General features: G+C 42.6%; 1 protein-coding gene across 1 annotated transcript in view; it reads right to left on the reverse strand.

The window, feature by feature from the left end:
* The window catches only part of yes1 (YES proto-oncogene 1, Src family tyrosine kinase), a 91,876-nt gene extending 68,917 nt beyond the window's left edge, over nt 1-22,959 (reverse strand). Inside the window, exon 1 of the mRNA XM_061978773.1 lies at nt 22,625-22,959. The gene's annotated coding sequence lies outside the window, so the exon portion shown is untranslated. The remainder of the gene's footprint in view (nt 1-22,624) is intronic.
* Nucleotides 22,960-24,260: the final 1,301 nt, after the last annotated feature.

Here is a 24,260-nt window from a genome sequence, read left to right on the forward strand (position 1 = left end):
ATTACTATTTCACAGCAACTGATATTCCTGTGAACCGCAGTGTGGATACAACGGGAGCACGTACGGTGAATATTCGCACCACAGGGAATGAGAAGTCATCCTTCACTGTGGTTCTAGCTTGCCATGCTAATGGCCAGAAACTTCCACCCATGGTGATATTCAAAAGGAAGACCTTGCCAAAAGAGACCTTTCCAGCCGGCGTCATCATAAAAGCTAACTCGAAGGGATGGATGAAGAAAAGATGAGCGAGTGGTTAAGGGAAGTTTACGCGAAGAGGCCGGGTGGCTTTTTTCACGCAGCTTCGTCCATGTTGATATACGATTCCATGCGCGCCCACATCACGCTGGTTTTTAATATATTATTAAAGTTTGACTGACCTATTTGACTGTTTTTTTGACATTCCTTTAGCGCAGTTAGATGCGGCTTACAACACCGGGCGGCTTATAGGTGGACAAAGTTTTGAAATATGCCGTTCATTGAAGGCGCGGCTTATAACCCAGGGCGCCTTATGGTGCGGAAAATACGGTATATCCTTTTAGAAGCAAATACAAAATTCATTAATTTCACATTTGGCTGCTTAAAGAAATAATCAAAATTGTAAAAAAATTGTAAATCCAAGACCTCAACCGACTGTCATGGAATAGATATGGTAACGATAAAAAAGGTTATACAAGACATTTCAGAACCTCTGACATATATCACCAATGTATCATTTTTAACCGGTAAATTCCCTGATACACTCTTAGAAATAAAAGTGCTAAGTAGAACCATATAAGGTGCTTCGGCTCGTCCTCATAGGAGAACCCTTTTTGGCTCCAGGTAGAACCTTTTTATAAAGGTTCCACCTGTCCAAGACTAGATCAGACCAATCTCAGTCCAAGACTAGATCAGACCAATCTAAGTCCAAGACTAGATCTGACCAATCTAAGTCTAAGACTATATCAGACCAATCTATGTCTAAGACTATATCAGACCAATCTAAGTCTAAGACTAGATCAGACCAATCTAAGTCTAAGACTAGATCAGACCAATCTAAGTCTAAGACTAGATCTGACCAATCTAAGTCCAAGACTAGATCAGACCAATCTATGTCTAATACTAGATCTGACCAATCTAAGTCTAAAACTAGATCAGACCAATCTATGTCTAAGACTATATCAGACCAATCTAAGTCTAAAACTAGATCAGACCAATCTATGTCTAAGACTATATCAGACCAATCTAAGTCTAAGACTAGATCAGACCAATCTAAGTCTAAGACTAGATCTGACCAATCTAAGTCCAAGACTAGATCAGACCAATCTAAGTCCAAGACTAGATCTGACCAATCTATGTCTAAGACTATATCAGACCAATCTAAGTCTAAGACTAGATATGACCAATCTAAGTCCAAGACTAGATCAGACCAATCTAAGTCTAAGACTATATCAGACCAATCTAAGTCTAAGACTAGATCAGACCAATCTAAGTCTAAGACTAGATCAGACCAATCTAAGTCTAAGACTAGATCAGACGAATCTAAGTCCAAGACTAGATCAGACCAATCTAAGTCCAAGACTAGATCAGACCAATCTATGTCTAAGACTAGATCTGACCAATCTAAGTCTAAAACTAGATCAGACCAATCTATGTCTAAGACTATATCAGACCAATCTAAGTCTAAAACTAGATCAGACCAATCTATGTCCAAGACTATATCAGACCAATCTAAGTCTAAGACTAGATCAGACCAATCTAAGTCCAAGACTAGATCTGACCAATCTAAGTCTAAAACTAGATCAGACCAATCTATGTCTAAGACTATATCAGACCAATCTAAGTCTAAGACTATATCTGACCAATCTAAGTCCAAGACTAGATCAGACCAATCTAAGTCCAAGACTATATCAGACCAATCTAAGTCCAAGACTCGATCAGACCAATCTATGTCTAAGACTATATCAGACCAATCTAAGTCTAAGACTAGATCAGACCAATCTAAGTCTAAGACTAGATCTGACCAATCTAAGTCTAAGACTAGATCTGACCAATCTAAGTCCAAGACTAGATCAGACCAATCTAAGTCCAAGACTAGATCTGACCAATCTAAGTCTAAGACTAAATCAGACCAATCTCCCGAAAATCTCCCGAAATTCAGGCGGAGCTGGAGGCCACGCCCCCTCCAGCTCCATGCGGACCTGAGTGACGTGTTGACAGCCTGTTCACACGTCCGCTTTCCCACAATATAAACAGCTAATGATCGAGGGCGAGTTCTTGGTTTCTTATGTGGGTTTATTGTTAGGCAGTTTCATTAACGTCCTCCCAGCGCGGTAACAACACACAACAACAGCAGTCAAGTTTTCGTCTACCGTAAAGCAGTTCGTCTGCCGTAAACAGCAATGTTGTGACACTCTTAAACAGGACAATACTGTCATTACACATTTATCAGTATTCACATTGGTCAGTAGGGGTCAGTAGGGCGTTTCTTCCCAATTAAATGCTATCACCTGCAGACCGGAAGTGTCTTATCATTCTGATGAGCGCGACCAGTCTGTGAACAATTGAAACATCCTGTGTGCTTTTTCCTCCTGTATAACAGGTTAGTTTTGGTGAATCAACTCACTGAATAATATCCATGTGATCTTTATAAGTTTAAATACACATTCTGATGGTGGAGCCTAACTCTAAAGTGTTTGTGAGTTGTAGTTTGTATTTGTGAATGAATCCAGTGCACAGCTGCAGTAATCAATACAAAAAGGCGACGTGAGTGCACAATGTTTACATAGGAACTTCTGATCCTAATTCAGACTCCCAAATTAGAGCTCCCGTTTTCTTATTGATTTTATAATGTATATTTGTATAATGTGTGTGTTCTGAAATAGTGACAGAGAATAGAACAAGGATGGACAATTCAACCCTTAACTCAACAATGAGTAGATGAGTGTTATGTGTGTGTATACGTGTAAATAAATGAACACTGAAATTCAAGTATTTCTTTTATTTATTTATATATATATGTAATAAAATATATATATATATATATATAGCTAGAATTCACTGAAAGTCAAGTATTTCTTATATATATATATATATATATCTTAACCACGCCCCCCGCCCCACCCCCGACCACGCCCCCCACCCCCACCTCCCGAAATCGGAGGTCTCAAGGTTGGCAAGTATGAATATATGTTGATGTTCCATTTTCATTATTTCCTGTTAAATAAATACAATTATTTTAATACAGGTGTACGCACAGCGCATAATTTCATTTTACACTCTGTTTAGAGGAAGTGTGTATCCCACCATGCACCTAGATCTACCCAGCTTGTTTGTTTCATAAAAGGACGGATGATCTGCTCGACAATTTTCATAATACACTCTCCTAAATGCACGTTCGGAAATGACCACCCAAAAATGTATTATTCTCTTAGTCTGAAATTATTCTGAAATAATGTGATGCACCTTAGTCAGATTTATTTAAATGCGTCTGTGTATGCTAAGTTATGCAGTGTTGATTTAATATGTTGTACATTCATTTTAATAACGTTAATAAAATCAATTCAGATGACTAAAATATGAATTGACTACCGGTACATCCATCCATCTTCTTCCGCTTATCCGAGGTCGGGTCGCGGGGGCAGCAGCCTAAGCAGGGAAGCCCAGACTTCCCTCTCCCCAGCCACTTCGTCCAGCTCTTCCTGTGGGACCCCGAGGCGTTCCCAGGCCAGCCGGGAGACATAGTCTTCCCAACGTGTCCTGGGTCTTCCCCGTGGCCTCCTACCGGTCGGACGTGCCCTAAACACCTCCCTAGGGAGGCGTTCGGGTGGCATCCTGACCAGATGCCCGAACCACCTCATCTGGCTCCTCTCGATGTGGAGGAGCAGCGGCTTTACTTTGAGCTCCCCCCGGATGGCAGAGCTTCTCACCCTATCTCTAAGGGAGAGACCCACCACCCGGCGGAAGAAACTCATTTGAGCCGCTTGTACCCGTGATCTTGTCCTTTCGGTCATAACCCAAAGCTCATGACCATAGGTGAGGATGGGAACGTAGATCGACCGGTAAATTGAGAGCTCCGCCCTCCGGCTCAGCTCCTTCTTCACCACAACGGATCGACACAGCGTCCGCATTACTGAAGACGCCGCACAGATCCGCCTGTCGATCTCACGATCCACTCTTCCCTCACTCGTGAACAAGACTCCGAGGTACTTGAACTCCTCCACTTGGGGCAAGATCTCCTCCCCAACCCGGAGATGGCACTCCACCCTTTTCCGGGCGAGAACTATGGACTCGGACTTGGAGGTGCTGATTCTCATCCCAGTCGCTTCACACTCGGCTGCGAACCGATTCAGTGAGAGCTGAAGATCCTGGCCAGATGAAGCCATCAGGACCACATCATCTGCAAAAAGCAGAGACCTAATCCTGCAGCCACCAAACCAGATCCCCTCAACGCCTTGACTGCGCCTAGAAATTCTGTCCATAAAAGTTATGAACAGAATCGGTGACAAAGGGCAACCTTGGCGCAGTCCAACCCTCACTGGAAACGTGTCCGACTTACTGCCGGCAATGCGGACCAAGCTCTGGCACTGAGCATACAGGGAGCGGACCGCCACAATCAGACAGTCCGATACCCCATACTCTCTGAGCACTCCCCACAGGACTTCCCGAGGGACACGGTCGAATGCCTTCTCCAAGTCCACAAAACACATGTAGACTGGTTGGGCAAACCCCCATGCACCCTCAAGGACCCTGCCGAGAATATAGAGCTGGTCCACAGTTCCACGACCAGGACGAAAACCACACTGTTCCTCCTGAATCCGAGGTTCGACTATCCGGCGTAGCCTCTTCTCCAGTACACCTGAATAGACCTTACCGGGAAGGCTGAGGAGTGTGATCCCACGATAGTTAGAACACACCCTACAGGTTCCCCTTCTTAAAGAGTTGACTACAAATAAAACTAAATTAAAAACTACTGCCAACATTAAAACTGGTTTGAACTAGATTGCAGTTGAATGTTTACTCATTTTTTTACAAACTTCATTCACTGGGACTCAGCGACCTAAAATAAATCAGACCTAATATTGTCAGTTTGTTTACATGGCAAAAATATAGAAATATACTCCACCACTCAATCATACATCAGCATGATTTTATAAACTACCCTGAACTGTGAAATGCGATGGAAGGAACCTATAGTTACTGGAAACCAAAGTTTAACTTTTGGTGAAAAAGGATTCAACTTTCACTTTTGCTTATACCGTATGGACAGTATGAAGTAAAATGTTAGTGATTTTGAAACCGTCACTTTTTAATACCGTGGTATACTTTAAAACCAGTAGTCGGCCCATGCCTACTCCACACAAGTGCGTACTTACTCCTTACATCATCACAATATTCAGTTTCGGCAAATCTTGTGATAAAAGTCTTTCGGTGGCGGAAAATTTGGTGTGTCACTACTCTTCAATATATTTACGTAAAATCCTGGAACGGCTTGTTTTCCAGTTTCAGTTGTGCAAAGCAGGGCTGGACGGTGTGACAAATTTACTCGCAAATTCGACCAAAAATAGACCTGTCGCACATGCATCGAATTTTGCTCCTAAAAGAAATGCATCCAAATTTGATCGAACTAGAGTAAAATGTTTCCCCTCTTGTATAATATGTTTGAAATAAACTCCTAACCATAACCAAATGGACAAGTGATTGATGTGGAAGTGACCACTCAGTGCACGCTAGAGATGCGCGGATAGGCAATTATTTCATCCGCAACCGCATCAGAAAGTCGTCAACCACCCGCCATCCACCCGATGCAACATTTGATCAGAACCGCACCCGCCCGTTGTTATATATCTAATATAGACGATGCAAGGCATTAGTGAGGTTATAAAGCTTTTGCCTGTTAAAGAAAGGAGACTGATCCAATGCAGCACAGACATTCGCGTGCCACGCTGTCACGACCCAGACGCACACCAGTGCGCAATCATATGGGAGCCGCGCTGAGCGCACCTCCAAGCGCGTCTCGCTGCCGGCGACGGCCGGGTATGTGCCCGACGCTCCAGCGCCATCCATTTTCAGGGCTAGTTGATTCGGCAGGTGGGTTGTTACACACTCCTTAGCGGGTTCCGACTTCCATGGCCACCGTCCTGCTGTCTATATCAACCAGGGTGAGCCCCACCCCTTTCGTGAGCGCACTGCGCGCGGAATGACCCCTGTTACGCGCCCCCGGCAACAGGGGTGGCGGGCAGGTAAGCTGCACGGGCGGAGCGCGCGGAGTGACCCCTGTTACGAGCCCCCGGCCACGGGGGTGGCGGGCAGGTAAGCTGCTTACCTGCTGCGCGTGACGCCGGCCGCGGCGAAGGCGGACGAGGCGGGGTGTCGGTGCGGTGGGCGCGGTGGTGACCCAGGACGTGCGTCGGGCCCTTCTCGCGGATCGCCTCAGCTACGGCTCCCGGTGGGGCCCTCTCGGGGGAAGGGGCCTCGGTCCCGGACCCCGGCGAGGCGTCCCTTCTCCGCTCCGTAAAAGTGTCCATCTCTTCTTTTTTTTTTCTTCTGTTGTGGCATATGCAGTAGGTGCCTGCTCGTTTTTTGTATGTGGGTAACAACATTTAACTATGTATATATATTTCCCAATTGGTTTAACTGCCACCCGCCTGAATCTATTTAAAATCTTTTTTTTTTTTTATTTCAACCGCCCGACCCGACCCGACCCGACCCGACCCGCGGATAAAATCTTTTTTTTTTTTTATTTCATCCGCCCGATCCGCGGATAATCCGCGGACTCCGCGGTTGTGCCCGCAAACCGCGCATCTCTAGTGCACGCTGAAAGCTGTCCTGTTTCCCTTCATCTTTTGCCAGTCACAGAGGGGAGTCCCGCTCCTCCTAATTCACACACTCAGGCTGACTCAGCCTTCCCAACACAGAAGAAAGAAGCTCTTAGTTGGAGGAACTGGTCAGTAAAAAAGAAAGTTTTTTTTCACCACCTTAAAACTTGACACAAATTGCACTGCGCGTTAGTAACTACAAAGGTCTGGGGGAAAAATTTAACGAATCAATTATTGAAGTGACAAGCTTGCCAAGTTGCCATTCGAACAATACCCAGTTTGTTGACAAGAACATCCAGCCATGGGAGCATATTCAATCTATTTATCAAGCAGAGGCAACACAAACCAGTGAAAGATTCAAAAGAGCTGCTGTCTGAGCCGACAAACTGTTGCTGCTAGCTTGCTAGGCTAACAAAACATTCACAAAAGTTGGGATCTTATACAAAACCTCCTTTTCGTACTTGTTGGTACCTGTTTTTGTATATTTGGGATGCCCATCAGTCCCAAATATTTAAAAATCAAGGCATGGTGGATATATTTAGTTACGTCAATGGATATTTCCATTTATGGGTTAGTTTATGGGTCAAAACTATATGGGGATATGAGTTTTGATCATGCCTGCATCTCAACACTAAAAAAAACAGTCTGTATGTTTTTCTCTCGGCAGTCGGCGAATGGTGAACAACCATCCGTGCAAGTCAATGGTGAGAGATTAGATGTGATTGAACAATTTAAATATCTTGGTGTAGTCTTTGATTCCTGAATAGACCTAACCGGGAAGGCTGAGAAGTGTGATCCCACGATAGTTAGAACACACCCTCCGGTTCCCCTTCTTAAAGAGAGGAACCACCACCCCGGTCTGCCAATCCAGAGGTACCGCCCCCGATGTCCACGCGATGCTGCAGAGTCTTGTCAACCAAGACAGCCCCACAGCATCCAGAGCCTTAAGGAACTCTGGGCGGATCTCATCCACCCACCGAGGAGCTTTTTAACTACCTCTGCAACCTCAGCCCCAGAAATAGAAGAGCCCACCACAGATTCCCCAGGCACTGGTAAGGTCTATTCAGGTGTACTGGAGAGGAGGCTACGCCGGATAGTCGAACCTCGGATTCAGGAGGAACAGTGTGGTTTTCGTCCTGGTCGTGGAACTGTAGACCAGCTCTATACTCTCGGCAGGGTCCTTGAGGGTGCATGGGAGTTTGCCCAACCAGTCTACATGTGTTTTGTGGACTTGGAGAAGGCATTCGACCGTGTCCCTCGGGAAGTCCTGTGGGGAGTGCTCAGAGAGTATGGGGTATCGGACTGTCTGATTTTGGCGGTCCGCTCCCTGTATGATCAGTGTCAGAGCTTGGTCCGCATTGCCGGCAGTAAGTCGGACACGTTTCCAGTGAGGGTTGGACTCCGCCAAGGCTGCCCTTTGTCACCGATTCTGTTCATAACTTTTATGGACAGAATTTCTAGGCGCAGTCAAGGCGTTGAGGGGATCTGGTTTGGTGGCTACAGGATTAGGTCTCTGCTTTTTGCAGATGATGTGGTCCTGATGGCTTCATCTGGCCAGGATCTCCAGCTCTCGCTGGATCGGTTCGCAGCCGAGTGTGAAGCGACTGGGATGAGAATCAGCACCTCCAAGTCCGAGTCCATGGTTCTCGCCCGGAAAAGGGTGGAATGCCATCTTCGGGTTGGGGAGGAGACCCTGCCCCAAGTGGAGGAGTTCAACTACCTCGGAGTCTTGTTCACAAGTGAGGGAAGAGTGGATCGTGAGATCGACAGGCGGATCGGTGCGGCGTCTTCAGTAATGCGGACGCTGTATCGATCCGTTGTGGTGAAGAAGGAGCTGAGCCGGAAGGCAAAGCTCTCAATTTACCGGTCGATATACGTTCCCATCCTCACCTATGGTCATGAGCTTTGGGTTATGACCGAAAGGACAAGATCACGGGTACAAGCGGCCGAAATGAGTTTCCTCCGCCGGGTGGCGGGGCCCTCCCTTAGAGATAGGGTGAGAAGCTCTGTCATCCGGGGGGAGCTCAAAGTAAAGCCGCTGCTCCTCCACATCGAGAGGAGCCAGATGAGGTGGTTCGGGCATCTGGTCAGGATGCCACCCGATCGCCTCCCTCGGGAGGTGTTTAGGGCACGTCCGACCGGTAGGAGGCCACGGGGAAGACCCAGGACACGTTGGGAAGACTATGTCTCCCGGCTGGCCTGGGAACGCCTCGGGATCCCCCGGGAGGAGCTGGACGAAGTGGCTGGGGAGAGGGAAGTCTGGGCTTCCCTGCTTAGGCTGCTGCCCCCGCGACCCGACCTCGGATAAGCGGAAGAAGATGGATGGATGGATAGTCTTTGATTCCAACTTAAATTTCAAGCAGCACGTTAAGAAAATTGAACATATAATTAAGTTTAATCTGTCCAATTTTAAACACATTAGACCTTCTCTCACTACAAATGTATATATGTATGCCATGACATTCCGCCACATAAACTACTGCTATACAACTTGGTCCCATACCTCAGAGAATATCCTGGAGCCACTAAAGTCTCTCATCAAGAGAACAGTACAAATTCTAGACAAAAAGCCTCTATAGTATCATTATTGTAACATTTTAAGTAAGTATAATATTTTGGATTTAGATAATTATCAGATATTCATGGATGCCTGCCTCATCTTTAGAGTTCTAAATAAACTTGCCCCCCCTCTCTTGATAGATTGTATTAATTAAAAAAATAGCAGTCAAGTAAAGACCAGAGCAGTGACCAGAGGGGACTTTAAGGTACAAAGGCGCAGGACTACATTTGGCCAAATGGTGGGCTCTATTTAAAGGGGAACATTATCACCAGACCTATGTAAGCGTCAATATATACCTTGATGTTGCAGAAAAAAGACCATATATTTTTTTAACCGATTTCCGAACTCTAAATGGGTGAATTTTGGCGAAATAAACGCCTTTCTAATATTCGCTCTCACAACGTGACGTCACATCGGAAAGCAATCCGCCATTTTCTCAAACACCGAGTCAAATCAGCTCTGTTATTTTCCGTTTTTTTCGACTGTTTTCCGTACCTTGGAGACATCATGCCTCGTCGGTGTGTTGTCGGAGGGTGTAACAACACGAACAGGGACGGATTCAAGTTGCACCGGTGGCCCAAAGATGCTAAAGTGGCAAGAAATTGGACGTTTGTTCCGCACACTTTACCGACGAAAGCTATGCTACGACAGAGATGGCAAGAATGTGTGGAATATCCTGCGACACTCAAAGCAGATGCATTTCCAATGATAAAGTCAAAGAAATCTGCCGCCAGACCCCCATTGAATCTGCCAGAGTGTGTGAGCAATTCAGGGACAAAGGACCTCGCTAGCACGGCAAGCAATGGCGGCAGTTTGTTCCCGCAGACGAGCGAGCTAAACCCCCTGGATGTCTTGGCTCACACCGTCTCGAAGATGATCAAGAGAAGAATATCGACCCTAGCTTCCCTGGCCTGCTGACATGAGGGTATGTCTCCAGAATATATTAATTGATGAAAACTGGGCTGTCTGCACTCTCAAAGTGCATGTTGTTGCCAAATGTATTTCATATGCTGTAAACCTAGTTCATAGTTGCTAGTTTCCTTTAATACCAAACAAACACATACCAATCGTTGGTTAGAAGGCGATCGCCGAATTCGTCCTCGCTTTCTCCCGTGTCGTTTTCGTCGGTTTCGCTTGCATACGGTTCAAACCGATATGGCTCAATAGCTTCAGTTTCTTCTTCAGTTTCGTTTTCGCTACCTGCCTCCACACTACAACCATCCGTTTCAATACATGCGTAATCTGTTGAATCGCTTAAGCCGCTGAAATCCGAGTCTGAATCCGAGCTAATGTCGCTATAGCTTGCTGTTCTTTCCGCCATGTTTGTTTGTGTTGGCTTCACTATGTGACGTCACAGGAAAATGGACGGGTGTATACAGGTAAAAGCCAGTAAATTAGAATATTTTAAAAACTTGATTTATTTCAGTAATTGCATTCAAAAGGTGTAACTTGTACATTATATTTATTCATTGCACACAGACTGATGCATTCAAATGTTTATTTCATTTAATTTTGATGATTTGAAGTGGCAACAAATGAAAATCCAAAATTCCGTGTGTCACAAAATTAGAATATTACTTAAGGCTAATACAAAAAAGGGATTTTTAGAAATGTTGGCCAACTGAAAAGTATGAAAATGAAAAATATGAGCATGTACAATACTCAATACTTGGTTGGAGCTCCTTTTGCCTCAATTACTGCGTTAATGCGGCGTGGCATGGAGTCGATGAGTTTCTGGCACTGCTCAGGTGTTATGAGAGCCCAGGTTGCTCTGATAGTGGCCTTCAACTCTTCTGCGTTTTTGGGTCTGGCATTCTGCATCTTCCTTTTCACAATACCCCACAGATTTTCTATGGGGCTAAGGTCAGGGGAGTTGGCGGGCCAATTTAGAACAGAAATACCATGGTCCGTAAACCAGGCACGGGTAGATTTTGCGCTGTGTGCAGGCGCCAAGTCCTGTTGGAACTTGAAATCTCCATCTCCATAGAGCAGGTCCACAGCAGGAAGCATGAAGTGCTCTAAAACTTGCTGGTAGACGGCTGCGTTGACCCTGGATCTCAGGAAACAGAGTGGACCGACACCAGCAGATGACATGGCACCCCAAACCATCACTGATGGTGGAAACTTTACACTAGACTTCAGGCAACGTGGATCCTGTGCCTCTCCTGTCTTCCTCCAGACTCTGGGACCTCGATTTCCAAAGGAAATGCAAAATTTGCATGGTTGGGTGATGGTTTGGGGTGCCATGTCATCTGCTGGTGTCGGTCCACTCTGTTTCCTGAGATCCAGGGTCAACGCAGTCGTCTACCAGCAAGTTTTAGAGCACTTCATGCTTCCTGCTGCTGACCTGCTCTATGGAGATGGAGATTTCAAGTTCCAACAGGACTTGGCGCCTGCACACAGCGCAAAATCTACCCGTGCCTGGTTTACGGACCGTGGTATTTCTGTTCTAAATTGGCCCGCCAACTCCCCTGACCTTAGCCCCATAGAAAATCTGTGGGGTATTGTGAAAAGGAAGATGCAGAATGCCAGACCCAAAAACGCAGAAGAGTTGAAGGCCACTATCAGAGCAACCTGGGCTCTCATAACACCTGAGCAGTGCCAGAAACTCATCGACTCCATGCCACGCCGCATTAACGCAGTAATTGAGGCAAAAGGAGCTCCAACCAAGTATTGAGTATTGTACATGCTCATATTTTTCATTTTCATACTTTTCAGTTGGCCAACATTTCTAAAAATCCCTTTTTTGTATTAGCCTTAAGTAATATTCTAATTTTGTGACACACGGAATTTTGGATTTTCATTTGTTGCCACTTCAAATCATCAAAATTAAATGAAATAAACATTTGAATGCATCAGTCTGTGTGCAATGAATAAATATAATGTACAAGTTACACCTTTTGAATGCAATTACTGAAATAAATCAAGTTTTTCAAAATATTCTAATTTACTGGCTTTTACCTGTATAACGATGGTTAAAATCAGGCACTTTGAAGCTTTTTTTTTTAGGGATATTGCATGATGGGTAAAATTTTGAAAAAAACTTCGAAAAATAAAATAAGCCACTGGGAACTGATTTTTAATGGTTTTTAACCCTTCTGAAATTGTGATAATGTTCCCCTTTAAGGTACAAAGGCACAGGACTACATTTGGCCAAATGGTGGGCTCTATCAGAGGCATACAGCCATGGAACAGGCTGCCAACCCATGTCAGAAACGGTGACACCTGTATAACATTTAAAACTGCACTAAAACAGTGGTTGAAAACTAATCAGACATGCACGCACAATTAGATTATTCACTTGTTTTTGTTTGTTTGTTGTTTGTTTTATTTGTTTGTCCGTGGTCTGTGCTTATGGTATGCTTGTAATGTTTGATGTCTTGTGATTTATGTATTCTTTTGTATCATGACCTGTTGAATGTTTATTGCATTAACCTGCCTTAGGACAAGGGATGAAAATGAGCTAGTGTGCTAACTCCGGCATATTTATATTGTTGTTCTATGTTGATGTCCTATTTCAAATAAATAAGTATTTAGCAACAGTGCAAGCACAGTTCAGGGATGTTTTTGTGTTTAATTGAGCGTTGCGGTAGGCCTTATGATGGCATTGTGTCTATATGTATGAGTGCACATGTGTACAGTGTTTATATTGAAATTGTGATATTGAAGACATTTGTTTTCTGTGCGACAGCACTGTAAAGAGCGGACAGTGTGTAGTTTTTGTGTACAACTGTCAGCTCTTAACTCGCTGCCAATCAGATAAGACGCAAGTATAAGACATGTTTCGGGAGTGGCTCGTAGACCTTTGAACAGCTGAACACTGACTATTTTTGACTATTTTTATTACAACTGTACAGACAATTAACCTCCCCCGAGCCCCTACGTCTTAAGTGGACTATCTTGCCTCCTTAAATGGACAGCCTAACGTAGGGCTGGGCGATATGTGGAATATCCTCGCTATATCGCGGGTTTGTCTGTGTGTGATATAGAAAATGACTATATCCTGATATTGGAGTATACTAAGGCTGCAGCTAACGATTATTTTTCTATCGATTAATCTATAGATTATTTTTTTCGATTAATCGGTTCATCTATAGATTTTTTTTTCGATTAATCTATAGATTATTTTTCCTGTTACCGATTATTTTTTTTATTTAAAATGAAGATGAAAAAATAAATGTTGGCCAGTTTTTTCAAAAGGCATGACTTTTATTTACAAAAAAAAAAGTATGGCCACTCAGTCAACATTGACAACAACATGACAAAATATTCTGTAACAATGTAAACATTTAAAACTTTTAACATTTAACAAAATTAAAAGTAGCTTATTTGCTTTTTAATGTGCAAATATAAAAGTAAACATCCAGTGCAAATCTTAATATTCTGCAATAGTATAAGCATTTCTAAAGTAAAAGTATTGCTTATTTTGCTTTAAAATGTGCAAAAATAAAGATAAACATCCAATACAAAAAAGTGCAAAACGAAATATTCTGTATCAGTGTAAACATTTCAACAAAAGTAAAAGTATTGCTTATTTTGCTTAATAACAAAACAATGATAGTATGATTAAAGTGAAAGTTAATTGTTCGTTTGTACATAGTATATGTAACTGTTAATGTTGTAAAAGGTATTTGCACAACTAATTAACGTTAGCGTTAAAGAGGAGCGCGTCTTTGTAAACACTGAACAGGCACGCCAAACGCGCCTCTCAGAGCGAAACGGTGTTTTAGTTTATGAATTTACAACGCAGATACAAATGACACATTCATGATTTTGTGTAATGATGACAACGTATACTCACGCGGACGATTGACTAAAGTTAAAGTTAAAGTTAAAGTACCAATGATTGTCACACACACACTAGGTGTGGCGAAATTATTCTCTGCATTTGACCCATCACCCTTGATCACCCCCTGGGAGGTGAGGGGAGCAGTGGGCAGCAGCATTTCCGATCCGATACCGATACTGACCGATACCGATACTGACCGATACCGATACTGACCAATACTGGCCTATCCGAGCATGTATTAAAGTTTAAAGTTATTTAGCCTACTTAGTTGTCAGAATCATGTTGAAAAGGGTTTTAGTACTCTTGATAACAACTAGCCAGCTGAATTAGGGGAGTTTGAATAATACACAATGGTTGGTAACAAGAAACTGACCTGTTTATTCAAGGATAAACACAAAAAAGACAAAATTATACATGACAAACAGAAATGGCATCATTGAACTAGGGCTGGGCGATATGGCCTTTTTTTAATATTGCGATATTTTAAGGCCATATTGCGATACACAATATATATCTCGATATTTTGCCTTAGCCTTGAATGAACACTTGATGCATATAATCTCAGCAGTATGATGATTCTATGTGTTTTGATTGATTGATTGAGACTTGTATTAGTAGGTTGCACAGTGAAGTACCGTATTTTCAGCACTATAAGGCGCACCTAAAAACCACAAATTTTCTCAAAATCTGACAGTGCGCCTTATAACCCGGTGCGCTTTATATATGGATAAATATTAAGATTCATTTTCATAAAGTTTCGGTCTCGCAACTTCGGTAAACAGCCGCCATCTTTTTTCCCGGTAGAACAGGAAGCGCTTCTTCTTCTACGCAAGCAATCGCCAAGGTAAGCACCCGCCCCCATAGAACAGGAAGCGCTTCTTCTTCTACTGTAAGCAACCACCCGCCCGCGTAGAAGAAGAAAAAGCGCGCGGATATCACCGTACGTTTCATTTCCTTTGTGTGTTTACATCTGTAAAGACCACAAAATGGCTCCTACTAAGCGACAGGTATCCGGTTCATGAAAAGACGCAATCTCTCCATCCGCACACGGATTACTATTTCACAGCAACTGATATTCCTGTGAACCGCACTGTGGATACAACGGGAGCACGTACGGTGAATATTCGCACCACAGGGAATGAGAAGTCATCCTTCACTGTGGTTCTAGCTTGCCATGCTAATGGCCAGAAACTTCCACCCATGGTGATATTCAAAAGGAAGACCTTGCCAAAAGAGACCTTTCCAGCCGGCGTCATCATAAAAGCTAACTCGAAGGGATGGATGAAGAAAAGATGAGCGAGTGGTTAAGGTAAGTTTAAGTTTACGCGAAGAGGCCGGGTGGCTTTTTTCACGCAGCTCTGTCCATGTTGATATACGTATGTTTGTGATTGCACATTTGCGTACATTTTGGGAGTGAACAGAGTTGTTAGAACGCTGGTTTTTAATATATTATTAAAGTTTGACTGACCTATCTGACTGTTTTTTTGACATTACTTTAGCGCAGTTAGATGCGGCTTACAACACGGGGCGGCTTATAGGTGGACAAAGTTTTGAAATATGCCGTTCATTGAAGGCGCGGCTTATAACCCAGGGCGCCTTATGGTGCGGAAAATACGGTAAATTGATTCATGATACAGATATATACTATTTTGATGGTGTGGAGTCTGGACGTGTGGCACCGAATGGAGATAAGCGTTTCGACAGACGTCACAATATTTGAACAATGACGACGAAAACTGTTGTCTCTGTCGTGTCCGTGTGTCGAAAATTGTTATGCGCTTATTTTTTTATTTGATTTTGTGCGTGGCATAGATTTGCCGTGCGCAGAGGACGCGCACCTTAGCAGCTGCGCTAGCATCACAGCTAACGTTAGCCATGCCGCTACCTCGCTCTCTGCTGGGAGAGGACGTATACGTATGTGACGTATGACGTGACAGTATGTGACGTATGACGTGACAGTATGTGACGTATGACGTGACAGTATGTGACGTGTGTAAGAAGGTGCGCTCGCTGTCTGTGAGAGGGAGACACAGGAAATAATAATAATATTAAGAAGTGACTTTAAGGTTTTACTACTTACGTATAAAATACTACACGGTCTAGCTCCGTCCTATCTTGTCGATTGCATTGTACCATATGTCCCGGCAAGAAATCTGCGTTCAAAGAACTCCGGCTTATTAGTGATTCCCAGAGCCCAAAAAAAGTCTGCGGGCTATAGAGCGTTTTCTATTCGGGCTCCAGTACTATGGAATGCCCTCCCGGTAACAATTAGAGATGCTACCTCAGTAGAAGCATTTAAGTCCCATCTTAAAACTCATTTGTATACTCTAGCCTTTAAATAGCCCCCCTGTTAGACCAGTTGATCTGCCGTTTCTTTTCTTTTCTCCTCTGCTCTCCTTTTCCTTGAGGGGGGGGGGGGGGGGGGGGGGGGGGGGGGGGCGGGCACAGGTCCGGTGGCCATGGATGAAGTGCTGGCTGTCCAGAGTCGGGACCCGGGGTGGACCGCTCGCCTGTGCATCGGCTGGGAACATCTCTACGCTGCTGACCCGTCTCCGCTCGGGATGGTGTCCTGCTGGCCCCACTATGGACTGGACTCTTACTATTATGTTGGATCCACTATGGACTGGACTCTCACAATATTATGTCAGACCCACTCGACATCCATTGCTTTCGGTCTCCCCTAGAGGGGGGGGGTTACCCACATATGCGGTCCTCTCCAAGGTTTCTCATAGTCATTCACATCGACGTCCCACTGGGGTGAGTTTTTCCTTGCCCGTATGTGGGCTTTGTACCGAGGATGTCGTTGTGGCTTGTGCAGCCCTTTGAGACACTTGTGATTTAGGGCTATATAAATAAACATTGATTGATTGATTGATTGATTGAAAGAGTGAGAAGAGCCTGTCGTGTAATGCCAGCAGCTAAAAGCAACTGCGTGAGAATTGTGGATGTGTTGAAGGTGTGCTGGAAAATGCGGAACGGAAATTAGGGAGCAGCAGAAAAGTGGAATGTATTATTTAAATAGGTGCGTTGGAAAACACGGACCGGGGTTTTTTTTTTTAAAACTGGATCTGGATCGGCATTTCCCCATGCCTTGCCGATACGCAATTTTTGGCAAATATCGGCAGCCGATCCGATCCAAATATCGGATCGGGACATCCCTAATGTAGACACATAGAATCATCATACTGCTGTGATTATATGCATCAAGTGTTCATTCAAGGCTAAGGCAAAATATGGAGATATATATGGTGTATCGTGACATGGCCTAAAAATATCCAGATATTAATAAAAGGCCATATCGCCCAGCCCGAGCCTAACGCTTGTGCCTGAAACGTGAGTTGACAGAGGCGACTGGAAGCGAGCGTAGGCTGCAGAGAGCATCGCGTGAAGCAGTAATCGCACTGGCACACTCTCTGAAGCGTCTTCTCAGCACCTGCCAATCACCCAGGGAAGTAGTGGGGGTCTCTCGGGTGAGGGGTTTGCTTCCGACTCCCCCATTCATGCCACCCAGGCCACCTGCTGTGCCGCTTGAAAGTCTGGTATGAGGAGTGAGAGGAGAGCATCCCTCACGCCGTAAAGCAGCAAAGCACCCGTTGTTGCACCCAGTGGGGGTGAGGAGCGCGTTGCATACTCCTACACAAGAAAGCAACCAGGCTAGATTTCTCTCAATTTTACCCCTTTTGACCAAAGACAGCAAAACCTGATCTTATGTCTGATAAGATTCTCTTAAATGATTGTCTTATAAGAATATCTTAGAGGGGGAACCACATTTTTTTAAGAATTATGACTATCATTCACAATTAAGACACATTTTTCTGAAGTATTCTAAGTACAAGGTGGCATTCAAAGTGCATGGTAGTATACTATAACGCCTATGACTGACGGAAACGTGGTTGCCAACTTGACCCTACGGCCTCTCCCTCTCCGACCACCGCCAAACATGTATTCACTCCCATACACTCGCGCAGGGGTGCTCAATACGTCGATCGCGAGCTACCGGTCGATCTCGGAGGGTGTGTCAGTCGATCACCGGCCAGGCATTAAAAAAATAGTCCTAAAAATGAGCGATCATAAATCTTCACTATGACGTCACTTTCGTCACTTGATTGACATTCACGGCACCCGAGGGTCTTCTGAGATGACGCTGGCTGCTGCCAGCTCATTAAAATTGCCGACAGGAAGGCGAGAAACACTTTATTTCAACAGACTCTGGCGCCGTACCTGTCGTCAAAACTCCAAATACCGACTGCACAGTTGCACAGTTGCGCTAACAAAATAAGAGTCTCAGGAAGCTGTCGTGCACAAGCTAGCAAGCTACAGAGTTTGCCGACAATGTATTTCTTGTAAAGTGTATACAAAGGAGTACGGAAGCTGGACAAATAAGATGCCAAAAACCAACCACTTTCATGTGGTATTGGACAGAAAGGAGGACTTTTTTTCCTCCTCCATTCGAAAATGCGGACATTATCAGCACCACTGTCTGATTCCAATCAATAGGCGAGGGCGGACCTACGTCACTTCCGCCTGCCAATCCCCTAGCAACCGTCGCCATATTGAATTCGTTGAAAACAAACCAGCTCACAGCGAACACAGTATTGACAGAAAAGGCATTTAACGAGGTTTCACGGCATTTTAAACTGTTCTAAATGGCGTATGATTATGTAAATAGTCTTTCCAGTGAGGCTAGGTTAAGATACGAGTTAAAATGTTCTGTAGTTGGATTAAACGACTGCCCTTACCGCCTTCCAGCAGATGCGTGGACTGATAATCCTACACAATGGCCGGACATGGAATTTGGAAATCTTTATGTCTACCTCACAAGCGCACCAGGTCGGTTGTTAGCTTCGGTTGTTATACAACGAATAAATCACATAAAAATTGTTAAATCACCCAAGGTATGTTGATAAATGATAATAAGGATGACACGGTGGCTACCAGTATCTGTATATTTATTATATCTGTAGAGAGCTCATTCAAATTCAGTTCAGTATTATGATTTATTATTTGCTGAATTACTGGAAATAGCCTTTATACCGTATGTTATTGTTGTGCAACAACAACAACTTCAGCTGTCGAACGTTATTCAGTAAAAATTCAACGGGTTCAACATTAGCATGGACGGTAAAGCCAAGTTGTGGTTAAGAAGGTGGATTTGTGTTCCTTATATTTACCAGAAACGAAGTGATCCGAACACACGACCCGGGATTTTGGGGGACTCCAGTGAGACCGTCCTGGTTTTCCCGGTGTAAAGCTGCGAGCCATTTGTCTCGTCTCTGTGGGCTTTTAGCACGCTTTGGCAGAACAAAATACGACCTTTGTTTTCCCTGTTTCCAGTTGTGGTTTGCACAACCAAAAACAACACAGTTTTTTTGGCATTTTGGAGGCAGAATGACGGGTTTAATCAGCGCAGGTCGACAGGTTAAAGCCAGTCAGGTTGCTATGGCTCGAAGAACCCGTATGTAGCTCAGTTGCCCGGATGTCGGCCCTGCCCTATACAAGTCATCAGAATCAGGTAATACACCAACTTATATTCTTGTCTTCATGAAAGAAAGGAATCTATATGTGTTAAACATAGAACAGGAAGCGCTTCTTCTTCTACTGTAAGCAACCACCCGCCCCCATAGAAGAAGAAGAAGCGCGCGGATATTACGTTTCATTTCCTTTGTGTGTTTACATCTGTAAAGACCACAAAATGGCTCCTACTAAGCGACAGGTTTCCGGTTCATGAAAAGACGCAATCTCTCCATCCGCACACGGACTACTATTTCACAGCAACTGCCTAAAGACTTTCAAGAAAAGCTGGCTACTTTCCGTGCATATTGTAAAAACAAGATAGCTGAAAAAAAGATCCGGCCAGAGAACATTATCAACATGGACGAGGTTCCACTGACTTTTGATATTCCTGTGAACCGCACTGTGGATACAACGGGAGCACGTACGGTGAATATTCGCACCACAGGGAATGAGAAGTCATCCTTCACTGTGGTTCTAGCTTGCCATGCTAATGGCCAGAAACTTCCACCCATGGTGATATTCAAAAGGAAGACCTTGCCAAAAGAGACCTTTCCAGCCGGCGTCATCATAAAAGCTAACTCAAAGGGATGGATGGATGAAGAAAAGATGAGCGAGTGGTTAAGGTAAGTTTACGCGAAGAGGCCGGGTGGCTTTTTTCACGCAGCTCCGTCCAAGTTGATATACGACTCCGTGCGCGCCCACATCACGCTGGTTTTTAATATATTATTAAAGTTTGACTGACCTATCTGACTGTTTTTTTGACATTCCTTTAGCGCAGTTAGATGCGGCTTATAACACGGGGCGTCTTATAGGTGGACAAAGTTTTGAAATATGCCGTTCATTGAAGGCGCGGCTTATAACCCAGGGCGCCTTATGGTGCGGAAAATACGGTATATGTATTAAACATTCTTGTATTATCATTAAACACCTTTAATTTTTTAACAATATTAACTATGTGTTAAACATGCTTGTATTATCATTAAACACCTTTAACTATATGTGTTAAACATGCTTGCATTATCTTTAAACACCTTTAACTTGTTAACAATATTAACTATATGTGTTAAACATGCTTGTGTTATCTTTAAACACCTTTAACTTGTTAACAATATTAACTATATGTATTAAACATTCTTGTATTACCATTAAACACCTTTATTTTTTTAACAATATTAACTATGTGTTAAACATGCTTGTATAATCATTAAACACCTTTAACTTGTTAACAATATTAACTATATGTGTTAAACATGCTTGCATTATCATTAAACATCTTTAACCTGTTAACAATATTAACTATGTGTTAAACATGCTTGCATTATCTTTAAACACCTTTAATTTTTTAACAATATTAACTATGTGTTAAACATGCTTGTATTATCATCAAACACCTTTAACTTGTTAACAATATTAACTATATGTGTTAAACATGCTTGCATTATCTTTAAACACCTTTAACTTGTTAACAATATTAACTATATGTGTTAAACATGCTTGTATTATCATTAAACACCTTTAACTTGTTAACAATATTAACTATATGTGTTAAACATGCTTGCATTATCTTTAAACACCTTTAACTTATTAACAATATTAACTATATGTATTAAACATGCTTGTATTATCTTTAAACACCTTTAACTTGTTAACAATATTATGCTTGTATTATCTTTAAACACCTTTAACTTGTTAACAATATTAACTATATGTGGTAAACATGCTTGCATTATCTTTAAACACCTTTAACTTGTTAACAATATTAACTATATGTGTTAAACATGCTTGCATTATCATTAAACACCTTTAACTTATTAACAATATTAACTATATGTGGTAAACATGCTTGCATTATCTTTAAACACCTTTAACTTGTTAACAATATTAACTATATGTGTTAAACATGCTTGCATTATCATTAAACACCTTTAACTTGTTAACAATATTAACTATATGTGGTAAACATGCTTGCATTATCTTTAAACACCTTTAACTTGTTAACAATATTAACTATATGTGTTAAACATGCTTGCATTATCTTTAAACACCTTTAACTTGTTAACAATATTAACTATATGTGTTAAACATGCTTGCATTATCATTAAACACCTTTAACTTATTAACAATATTAACTATATGTGTTAAACATGCTTGTATTATTTCTAACCACCTTTAACTTGTTAACAATATTAACTATATGTGTTAAACATGCTTGCATTATCTTTAAACACCTTTAACTTGTTAACAATATTAACTATATGTGTTAAACATGCTTGTGTTATCTTTAAACACCTTTAAGTTGTTAACAATATTAATTATATGTATTAAACATTCTTGTATTATCATTAAACACCTTTAACGTATTAACAATATTAACTATATGTGTTAAACATGTTTGTATTATCTTTAAACACCTTTAACTTGTTAACAATATTAACTATATGTGTTAAACATGCTTGCATTATCATTAAACACCTTTAACTTGTTAACAAAAACATATATTCCATAAATAAGTAAATATAAATGATATATATGAATGAGGTAGATCCCCACGACTTGATCAATTGAAAAGTAGCTCGCCTGCAGAAAAAGTGTGAGCACCTCTGGTATAAAGCCTCCAGTTGGGTGATGCAAAAAGAAAGGTGCTTGGAAACGTTACAAAAATACCAAGTTGCAACAAATATGAAGCTTGCAGCTGCACAATTCATAAGCAACTGGGTTGTTTTGCAGCTAGCCCTGAACAACATTAGCTCACCCTAGCATCGCTTAGTTACCACTGGCGGGACCACCACACCATTCCAGTAAAGGTTGTGCACACACAAACGACACTCCCTGTCCTCACAATAATGCAAGAACAAAAATCCAACTACACAATTTTCAACTTTTTTTGTTTTGTTTTGCAGCAACACAAAAAGTACCAGGCCTCTTGCTCCACTTTTTTTAAGGCACTTTTTTTTTTTAAAACCTTACCTTTTAGAAGCGATCGCTGCAGCGTCGGAGTCAGACTACATGCGTCTTATTGTCTTCGTCTCCTCGGTCTGTCCTCACCTTTGTTGTTGTTGTTGTTGTTGTTGTTGTTGTTTGAAGTCCAAAGTGGAGACACGCACGATCAAATCTCAGTCGTCCGTCCCATGCCTACTAACTACTCCACCGGGGGGCTCGAAATCATCCGCCAGAAGCTCGGATAGTCCTTCAAAAAAGGGGGGGGAACGCAGACCGGTGTTGGACATTCGTTGAACGGACATAACAAGGGGAAAATGCCGCTATAAATGTCCTAAAAATGTCGGACTGCTCGGGACTTGTCCCCCCCCCCACAATAGCCGGGCTAGCAGCCGAGGCCCGAGAGGGAACTACGATGCATTCATGGACTGGTTGCAACTCGTAAATTTAGCTGTTTTGATTCCTAAAACCCTCCAAACCACGAACTTAACGTCGTATGGACGTTTATTAAGCGTTAAGCGACTATAAATAATTTCACCCCCAAACTACATACATTTGCCAATAAGTGACCAATATAAATCAGAACATTTAGATCTAACCATTCACGCTCGCTTTCAAGGAGATGGTGGTAATTCCCCTTTAGACGCAAACGTCCCACCGTCGACTCTCCCTTGCGCCAAACATGGCCGCTCTTGTTTGGACATTGGGATGAAAATACACATTTTAACTAATTGGAAAATACGTAAAGACAACTAGATCAACCATTTTGCACTGAAAACTCATCAAACTGAACATATGTAGACAGTGAAGCTTCACGTTTGGACCCTTTTGAAAATCCAAACGTTTGGCGCCCTCTAGTGGAGGATTCAGTGCTTGTTTAATAATCCATCCATCCATCCATTTTTCTACCGCTTATTCCCTTTGGGGTCGCGGGGGGCGCTGGAGCCTATCTCAGCTACAATCGGGCGGAAGGCGGGGTACACCCTGGACAAGTCGCCACCTCATCGCAGGGCCAACACAGATAGACAGACAACATTCACACTCACATTCACACACTAGGGCCCATTTTTTAGTGTTGCCAATCAACTTATCCCCAGGTGCATGTCTTTGGATAATAATAATCATTATAATTCATTTTATTTATAAGGCGCCTTTCTGGGCACTGACCATACTTGCCAACCCTCCCGACTTTTCCGGGAGACTCCCGAAATTCAGTGCCTCACCCGAAAACCTCACGGAATAAATATTCTCCCGATTCATGCGGACCTGAGTGAGGACAGCCTTTTTTTCAAGACGGGAGGACAACAGGGTGACAAGAACTAAAGCATCCAGACTAGAGATAAATTGTATTATTATGTTTATCTTACCTACAAATAAATATATTTATTAATTAAAAAATAAAAATAAAAATACATTTTTACTATATTTTGCTAAAAACATCAAAATTAATTGTATTTTTATTTGTATTTTTTCCTGACTCCTTATTACATCCAGCCATAGAATTATGCATTAAAATAAACATATTAGAAATAATTAATTTTAAATTATCATAATAATTCATTTAAAATGATCATATTTAATTATTAAAATAATTGCTTGTTTATCAACAACTTTAGCATTTTATTCATTACATTTTGAAGTTCTCAGAAGCCAAGTTATGTTATAT

Source organism: Nerophis lumbriciformis, linkage group LG19, assembly GCF_033978685.3.
Source record: "Nerophis lumbriciformis linkage group LG19, RoL_Nlum_v2.1, whole genome shotgun sequence".
In the NCBI taxonomy this organism is placed as follows: Eukaryota; Metazoa; Chordata; class Actinopteri; order Syngnathiformes; family Syngnathidae; genus Nerophis; species Nerophis lumbriciformis.